This window comes from Oncorhynchus clarkii, unplaced genomic scaffold (genome assembly GCF_045791955.1).
Source record: "Oncorhynchus clarkii lewisi isolate Uvic-CL-2024 unplaced genomic scaffold, UVic_Ocla_1.0 unplaced_contig_11512_pilon_pilon, whole genome shotgun sequence".
In the NCBI taxonomy this organism is placed as follows: domain Eukaryota; kingdom Metazoa; phylum Chordata; class Actinopteri; order Salmoniformes; family Salmonidae; genus Oncorhynchus; species Oncorhynchus clarkii.
Genome location: NW_027260042.1, coordinates 4,667 through 13,850, shown reverse-complemented (window position 1 = coordinate 13,850; position 9,184 = coordinate 4,667). Strand labels below are relative to the sequence as shown.

Below are 9,184 nucleotides of genomic sequence, written 5' to 3'. Positions count from 1 at the left end.
ATACACTGTAGATTACATATGGGGCCTAACCAGAGCCATACACTGTAGATTACATATGGGGCCTAACCAGAGCCATACACTGTAGATTACATATGGGGCCTAACCAGAGTCATACACTGTAGATTACATATGGGGCCTAACCAGAGCCATACACTGTAGATTACATATGGGGCCTAACCAGAGCCATACACTGTAGATTATATATGGGGCCTAACCAGAGCCATACACTGTAGATTACATATGGGGCCTAACCAGAGCCATACACTGTAGATTACATATGGGGCCTAAACATTTCTAGCCTGCTCGACCCGCTCACTTTCCCACCACAAAACGGGAAAAAAGGAGTAGAACCAGGTCACCTGCTTTTAGGTGTCAGTTCACATAACAGGACTTTAAAATGAGGGGCAGACGTTAATGAATCACTAAATCACAATTCATAAATAATCATCTTCAGAAAATGAAGCAGCAAAATAACTAGAGCTTTACAAAGGTGGTGAAACCTGGGAGAATTGGTGGAATTAAGTGGGTTGACGGAGGGGCACGTTAAAATGCTGCATTTAGATGTATTGAGAGGGTTGACGGAGGGATTCATTGAATTCTCCATGTGGTCTAAATTAAAAGGGCACTTCATTCAATATAACAGACTTTCAAAATGAAATATTGGTGCACAATTTTTACTTAAAATATCAAAGGGAGGCTGAAGACACTCGTTTCATGGAAGGACCCTCGTGAATAACGGGAAAAATGTCAGAAAGAATAAGAAATCCCCCATTTCATAAAAACCCTGTTAAAAGTATGTTATTGCACTGCCTCACAGTGAGCAGTGAGATAAAGCTACGGTATTTGGGGGGGGGGGGGGGGGGGGCGATTTAAAATTCTCAAACTGTGCTCTAGTCTACAGTTTTAATTTCATCCTCATATAAAAAATGGCCAGGGCCTCAGATGTCCCGGTGAAGATTGGCAGGGAAGAACCCCAGCTTCTGTCCATCGCTGACTTTCAGATAGCCATTCACCTCCTTTCCTTCCTTCACAACGATCTGGGGGTACAGACAGGCATACTGTATCTCAGAGGACGAGTGCTGATCTAGGATCAAGTCCCCCCCCCCCCCCCCGTCCATAAAATACCATTCATTAGGATTCGAAAGGGATAACTGATCCTAGATCAGCGCTACTTCTGACACTTCGTGAATAAGGGCCCCCGACTCTACAGAAACTATAGAAATCCACATCTATTTCTTCCATATATAATTCAGGAGTATAGATTCAGCATGTGTCTATTGTCTGTAACCTCATGCACACACCAAATCAATGTTCCTGAAAAATGTCATATTTAAGAAGTAGTGGTAGCCTGGACCAGGCTGAGCACTGTGATTAGTAGTAGCCTGGACCAGGCTGAGCACTGTGATTAGTAGTAGCCTGGACCAGGCTGAGCACTGTGATTAATAACAGCCTGGACTAGGCTGAGCACTGTGATTAGTAGTAGGCTGGACCAGGCTGAGCACTGTGATTAGTTGTAGCCTGGACCAGGCTGAGCACTGTGATTAGTAGTAGGCTGGACCAGGCTGAGCACTGTGATTAGTTGTAGCCTGGACCAGGCTGAGCACTGTGATTAGTAGTAGCCTGGACCAGGCTGAGCACTGTGATTAGTAGTAGCCTGGACCAGGCTGAGCACTGTGATTAGTAGTAGGCTGGACCAGGCTGAGCACTGTGATTAGTAGTAGCCTGGACCAGGCTGAGCACTGTGATTAGTAGTAGCCTGGACCAGGCTGAGCACTGTGATTAATACTAGCCTGGACCAGGCTGAGCACTGTGATTAGTAGTAGCCTGGACCAGGCTGAGCACTGTGATTAGTTGTAGCCTGGACCAGGCTGAGCACTGTGATTAGTAGTAGCCTGGACCAGGCTGAGCACTGTGATTAGTAGTAGCCTGGACCAGGCTGAGCACTGTGATTAGTAGTAGGCTGGACCAGGCTGAGCACTGTGATTAGTTGTAGCCTGGACCAGGCTGAGCACTGTGATTAATAACAGCCTGGACCAGGCTGAGCACTGTGATTAGTAGTAGACTGGACCAGGCTGAGCACTGTGATTAGTAGTAGCCTGGACCAGGCTGAGCACTGTGATTAATAACAGCCTGGACTAGGCTGAGCACTATGATTAGTAGTAGCCTGGACCAGGCTGAGCACTGTGATTAGTAGTAGCCTGGACCAGGCTGAGCACTGTGATTAGTAGTAGCCTGGACCAGGCTGAGCACTGTGATTAATAGTAGCCTGGACCAGGCTGAGCACTGTGATTAATAGTAGCATGGACCAGGCTGAGCACTGTGATTAGTAGTAGCCTGGACCAGGCTGAGCACTGTGATTAGTAGTAGGCTGGACCAGGCTGAGCACTGTGATTAGTTGTAGCCTGGACTAGGCTGAGCACTGTGATTAGTAGTAGCCTGGACCAGGCTGAGCACTGTGATTAATAGTAGCCTGGACCAGGCTGAGCACTGTGATTAGTAGTAGCCTGGACCAGGCTGAGCACTGTGATTAGTAGTAGCCTGGACCAGGCTGAGCACTGTGATTAGTAGTAGGCTGGACCAGGCTGAGCACTGTGATTAGTTGTAGCCTGGACCAGGCTGAGCACTGTGATTAGTAGTAGCCTGGACCAGGCTGAGCACTGTGATTAGTAGTAGCCTGGACCAGGCTGAGCACTGTGATTAGTAGTAGCCTGGACCAGGCTGAGCACTGTGATTAGTAGTAGCCTGGACCAGGCTGAGCACTGTGATTAATAACAGCCTGGACTAGGCTGAGCACTGTGATTAATAGTAGCCTGGACCAGGCTGAGCACTGTGATTAATAGTAGCATGGACCAGGCTGAGCACTGTGATTAGTAGTAGCCTGGACCAGGCTGAGCACTGTGATTAGTAGTAGGCTGGACCAGGCTGAGCACTGTGATTAGTTGTAGCCTGGACTAGGCTGAGCACTGTGATTAGTAGTAGCCTGGACCAGGCTGAGCACTGTGATTAATAGTAGCCTGGACCAGGCTGAGCACTGTGATTAGTAGTAGCCTGGACCAGGCTGAGCACTGTGATTAGTAGTAGCCTGGACCAGGCTGAGCACTGTGATTAGTAGTAGCCTGGACCAGGCTGAGCACTGTGATTAGTAGTAGGCTGGACCAGGCTGAGCACTGTGATTAGTTGTAGCCTGGACCAGGCTGAGCACTGTGATTAGTAGTAGCCTGGACCAGGCTGAGCACTGTGATTAGTAGTAGCCTGGACCAGGCTGAGCACTGTGATTAGTAGTAACCTGGACCAGGCTGAGCACTGTGATTTGTAGTAACCTGGACCAGGCTGAGCACTGTGATTAGTAACTACCTGCTCAGTGTGTTGGGTCAGGGTCTTGGTTGTTCTTTAAGTACAGTTAGACTCAGATAATAACACAATACATGGCCACAACCAACTCATACATATACTATACAGTCTGGTAGCGCTGTGCCAAAGTGTGCTGACCTTGAACAAGCAGAACATAGATTTGTATTTAACATGTATTAATTCAAGTAGTGTTTCATCTCTCAGGTACGATGTTTGACATTGCATTTTTTAAAATTGAATTGTGCCCAAAAAAAGGTAATTTAATTCCAATTCTCTGGTCTATGAGGAGACCTTATCCAAGACTACAGCAATATTATCAGTATTACAAATGAATGAGCAGAACAAAACATCCAGCTGTAATATAGTGTACCGACCTGGTCTTTCTTCAGGGTGATCTGTCCCATCTCTCTGTTACCTACGAAGGAACGTGTCAACTTGTGAACCCTCTCCTCAGAACGCACCCTGATGTTGTAGTTAGCTGGCAGGAAGCAAGACCTCCACCCTATCTTTCCCTGAAACACAATACACAGGTTGGGAGTGGATTCCCTGAGCTTTCCATATTCATTTACTGATGCTGAATGCTGATTTCCTATCAGTGCGCTGTGAGGTTTGAGTCAAGGTTGGGGTCAGTTCCATTTCAATTTAACAGACACTCACCCTCCACCACTCCTCATTGGAGTCATCTATCACTGTGAGCTGGTCCCCTGCACTACAACACAAACACACAACGTACACAAAGAGACTATAGTGACAGAGATGCACAGAGAGACTAAGTGACAGAGATACTAATTGTCAGAGAGGCTAAATCACAGAGAGACTAGTGACAGAGACGAAGTGACAGAAATAGACAGAGAGACTAAGTGGCAGAGAGTCTAAGTGACAGAGATAGAGAGACTAAATGACAGAAAGACTAAGTGACAGAGAGACTAAGTGACAGAAACTAAGTGACAGAGAGACTAAAGGGGAGAGAGACTAAGATGCACAGAGACTAAGTGACAGAGATACACAGAGAGACTAAAGTGACAGAGATGCACAGAGACTAAAGTGACAGAGATACTACGTGACAGAAAGGCAAGTGACAGAAAGACTAGGTGACAGAAAGACTAGGTGGCAGAGAGACTAAGTGACAGAGAGGCACAGAGAGACTAAATGATAGAGATACACAGAGACTAAGTGACAGAGATGCACAGAGACTAAAGTGACAGAGATACTAAGTGACAGAGACTAGGTGACAGAAATACTAGGTGACAGAGACTAGGTGACAGAGAGACTAGGTGACAGAGACTAAGTAACAGAGAGACTAAGTTACAGATATGCACAGAGAGACTAAAGAGACAGAGATGCATAGAGAGACTAAAGTGACAGAGATGCACAGAGACTAAAGTGACAGAGATACTAAGTGACAGAAAGGCAAGTGACAGAAAGACTAGGTGACAGAGAGACTAAGTGACAGAGAGGCACAGAGAGACTAAGTGATAGAGATACACAGAGACTAAGTGACAGAGATGCACAGAGACTAAAGTGACAGAGATACTAAGTGACAGAGACTAGGTGACAGAAATACTAGGTGACGGAGACTAGGTGACAGAGAGACTAGGTGACAGAGTCTAAGTAACAGAGAGACTAAGTTACAGATATGCACAGAGAGACTAAAGAGACAGAGATGCATAGAGAGACTAAGTGACAGATATACTAAGTTACAGAGATACGCAGAGAGACTAAAGTGACAGAGAGACTAAATGACAGAGACAAAGTGACAGAGATGCATAGAGAGACCATTTACAGATATGCACAGAGAGACTAAAGAGACAGAGATGCATAGAGAGACAATGTGACAGAGATGCACAGAGAGGCTAAATGACAGAGATAAACAGAGTGACTAAGTGACAGAGATAGACAGAGAGACTAGGTGACAGAGATTAGGTGACAGAGAATAGGTGACAGAGAAACTAGGTGACAGAGATACTAAGTGACAGAGAGGCTAAGTGGCAGAGAGACTAGGTGACAGAGAGACTAGGTGACAGAGAGACTAGGTGACAGAGACTAGGTGACAGAGAGACTAAGTGGCAGAGAGACTAAGTGGCAGAGAGACTAAGTGGCAGAGATGCACAGAGACTAAGTGACAGAGACAAACAGAGAGACTAAGTGACAGAGAGACTACGTGACAGAGATAAACAGAGACTAAGTGACAGAGATACACAGAGAGACTAAGTGACAGAGATACACAGATATACTAAGTGACAGAGATAAACAGAGAGACTAAGTGACAGAGATGCACAGAGAGACTAAGTGACAGAGATGCACAGAGAGCAAGAGAATGATCAATATCAAAAGATATCAAGATGCACATGGAGAGAGAGAACCAGTACATGGAGTTGGAGTCAATAAACATGAAGTGCATCATGAGTATTAATCGGTGAGGATTTTACTGTAGGTCCAGGTCATCTTTCCCCACAGCCTTGAAGCGATACAGATTCAGGTAGTAGTGGGACTGGGAGAACACACCTTACTTCTCCCCTGGCTGAGGCTTCACACACAACAGGGAGTCATTCGCTATCATTGTCATCATCATCATCTCTCTTACCTTGTCATCTGCAGCAGCTTTGTCTCCTTTCTTGTCTCCCTCTGGGTTTTCTTTGGGACACATCTCACACACATTGCCAGTCTCACCATTCTGTAACCACCCCATGTTGAGTAATACAAGCACTGTTCCCTCCCAGAGTGAACAAACAAGAGCTCAGCAGTGGCACCTGTTTATCCCCTGTTACCATGCTGAGGTATGCCAGCTGTATATCCCCTGTTACCATGCTGAGGTATGCCAGCTGTATATCCCCTGTTAGCATGCTGAGGTATGCCACCTGTTTATCCCCTGTTAGCATGCTGAGGTATGCCAGCTGTAAATCCCTTGTTACCATGCTGAGGTATGCCAGCTGTATATCCCGTTAGCATGCTGAGGTATGCCAGCTGTGCCTCTGAGGCAGCGTGGAGTGTGTGTGAACAGAGATGGAACTCTGTATGGAGTTAGAAAAGACTCATCTGTTTGACTCACCACCCTCTCCTCCCCCTTCCTCTTGCTTGTTGGGTTGTCGGGAGTCCTCTTCCTCCACCATCATCATCATCTAGAGGGAGAGAAATACAGATTAGAGCCGGGATAGCGTCCAACATCTTCTGGGTTTGATCCTTTCCTTCCAATCAGCGACTGCTCTAGACTTGAGACACTAACCTGGGTTACCATGACACTAACCTGGGTACCAGTCTGTTTGAGTTACCATGACACTCCTGGCCACTTCTTGTCATACTATTTGGAATGACACAGAGTACAAGGAGTGTGATACTAGCAAACTAGGTTCTGGATTTCAGGCTAACGAGACACCAGGAACGGGCCATCATGTGAACACTCTCACACTCTTAACATCCTCCCACTCACGTTCTTCTTCTCCTCTGATCCATTCTTGCACTCCCTGTTGGCCATTAACACACCAACGCACAGGGGTTCAATAACCGGGGTCACTGTGGTTGGACTGAGCTGGAAACAAAACAGACAGAACAACAGCAGGAAAAAAACACTGAAATCGATGTAAAAAAATACACTGCTATTTCTCAATTTCTCAATTTCTCTATTTCTCTATTTCTCTATTTCTCAATTTCTCAATTTCTCAATTTCTCAATTCTAGATGCAATAAAATAAAATACATATCTTTCGACGCATTATATAGACAATGGAAATTGAGCTACACTTTCTCTGCATGAAGGTGCTTATCGATTAGTTCTTGACTCATATGGGTTGAATGGATGGTGTGGAGAGAATGTGTGAGAGCACAGAGGGAGCTGGGTACCTACAAAAGGGTAGCAGTTGACTGACTGTGGTGTTCTGTTGACTGACTGTGGTGTTCTGTTGACTGACTGTGGTGTTCTGTTGACTGACTGTGGTGTTCTGTTGACTGACTGTGGTGTTCTGTTGACTGACTGTGGTGTTCTGTTGACTGACTGCGGTGTTCTGTTGACTGACTGCGGTGTTCTGTTGACTGACTGCGGTGTTCTGTTGACTGCTCTATAGAGGAGAGCTGTAGCCTCGCCGGAGAAAAGAATAAGGAAGAGGAGGTGGAGGAGGAGAGACAAGAGGAGGACAAGGAAGAGGAGGTGGAGGAGGACAACAAGGAAGAGGAGAAGGAGGACAAGGAAGAGGAGGTGGGGGAGGACAACAAGGAAGAGGAGAAGGAGGACAAGGAAGAGGAGGTGGAGGAGGAGGAGAGAGACAGGAGTACAGGGCAGAGGAGGAAGAGAGACAGAAGGAGGAGGAGGAGAAGAACATGGAAGAGGAGGAGGAGGAGAGACAGAACGAGGAGGAGAACAAGGAAGAGGAGGAGGAGGAGGAGGAGAGACAGAAGGAGGAAGAGAAGGAGGAGGAGAGACAGAAGGAGGAGGAGGAGAACAAGGAAGAGGTGGAGGAGGAGGAGGAGGAGGAAGACAAGGAAGAGGAGGAGGAGAGACAGAAGGAGGAGGAGGAGGACAAGGAAGAGGAGGAGGAGGAGGAGGAGGAGGACAAGGAAGAGGAGGTGGAGGAGGAAAGACAGAAGGAGGAGGAGGACAAGGAAGAGGAGATGGAGGAGGAGGAGAACAAGGAAGAGGAGGTGGAGGAGAACAAGGAAGAGGAGGAGGAGGAGGAGAGACAGAAGGAGGAGGAGAACAAGGAAGAGGAGGAGGAGGAGAGACAGAAGGAGGAGGAGAACAAGGAAGAGGAGGAGGAGGAGAGACAGAAGGAGGAGGAGAACAAGGAAGAGGAGGAGGAGAGACAGAAGGAGGAGGAGAACAAGGAAGAGGAGGAGGAGAGACAGAAGGAGGAGGAGAACAAGGAAGAGGAGGAGGAGGAGGAGAGACAGAAGGAGGAGGAGAACAAGGAAGAGGAGGAGGAGAACAACAATTTGATTAGCAAAACACATGACTGAATTATGAGGCATGATTGAATTAGACTGATCCTTAGTTGTGCACTATATAGGGGATAGGGTTTCATCTGGAACGCAGATCCTCTGACCGTAATCTCCTCCTCTTTGGCTAAGTTCTCAGGGGCTGGAGGGTTGTTATGGATAGCCACAGAGTCCTTATCGTCCAATCTGAACCATAGGACAGAGCAATACATGTAAAAAAGACTAAATATATTCTGAAATATATTGTTCATCAGGACAATAAGTAAGCGACAACTATGGGACAAGTTAAAATCTCTCTGGATTTAAAAATACATCTGTTGAAGAATCTCTTACATGTCACAAGTAGCTATAGACCTGACAAGGTAAACATCTGTCGTTCTGCCCCTGAGCAACGCAGTTAACCCACTGTTCCCCTGAGCAAGGCAGTTAACCCACTGTTCCCCTGAGCAAGGCAGTTAACCCACTGTTCCCCTGAGCAAGGCAGTTAACCCACTGTTCCCCTGAACAAGGCAGTTAACCCACTGTTCCCCTGAACAAGGCAGTTAACCCACTGTTCCCCTGAACAAGGCAGTTAACCCACTGTTCCCCTGAGCAAGGCAGTTAACCCACTGTTCCCCTGAGCAAGGCAGTTAACCCACTGTTCCCTTGAGCAAGGCAGTTAACCCACTGTTCCCCTGAGCAAGGCAGTTAACCCACTGTTCCCCTGAGCAAGGCAGTTAACCCACTGTTCCCCTGAGCAAGGCAGTTAACCCACTGTTCCCCTGAACAAGGCAGTTAACCCACTGTTCCCCTGAACAAGGCAGTTAACCCACTGTTCCCCTGAACAAGGCAGTTAACCCACTGTTCCCCTGAGCAAGGCAGTTAACCCACTGTTCCCCTGAGCAAGGCAGTTAACCCACTGTTCCCTT

At 47.0% G+C, this 9,184-nt stretch overlaps 1 pseudogene; it reads right to left on the bottom strand.

The window, feature by feature from the left end:
- Positions 1-938: 938 nt before the first annotated feature.
- On the bottom strand, positions 939-8,462 carry LOC139401058 (SH3 and cysteine-rich domain-containing protein 3-like; annotated as a pseudogene).
- Positions 8,463-9,184: the final 722 nt, after the last annotated feature.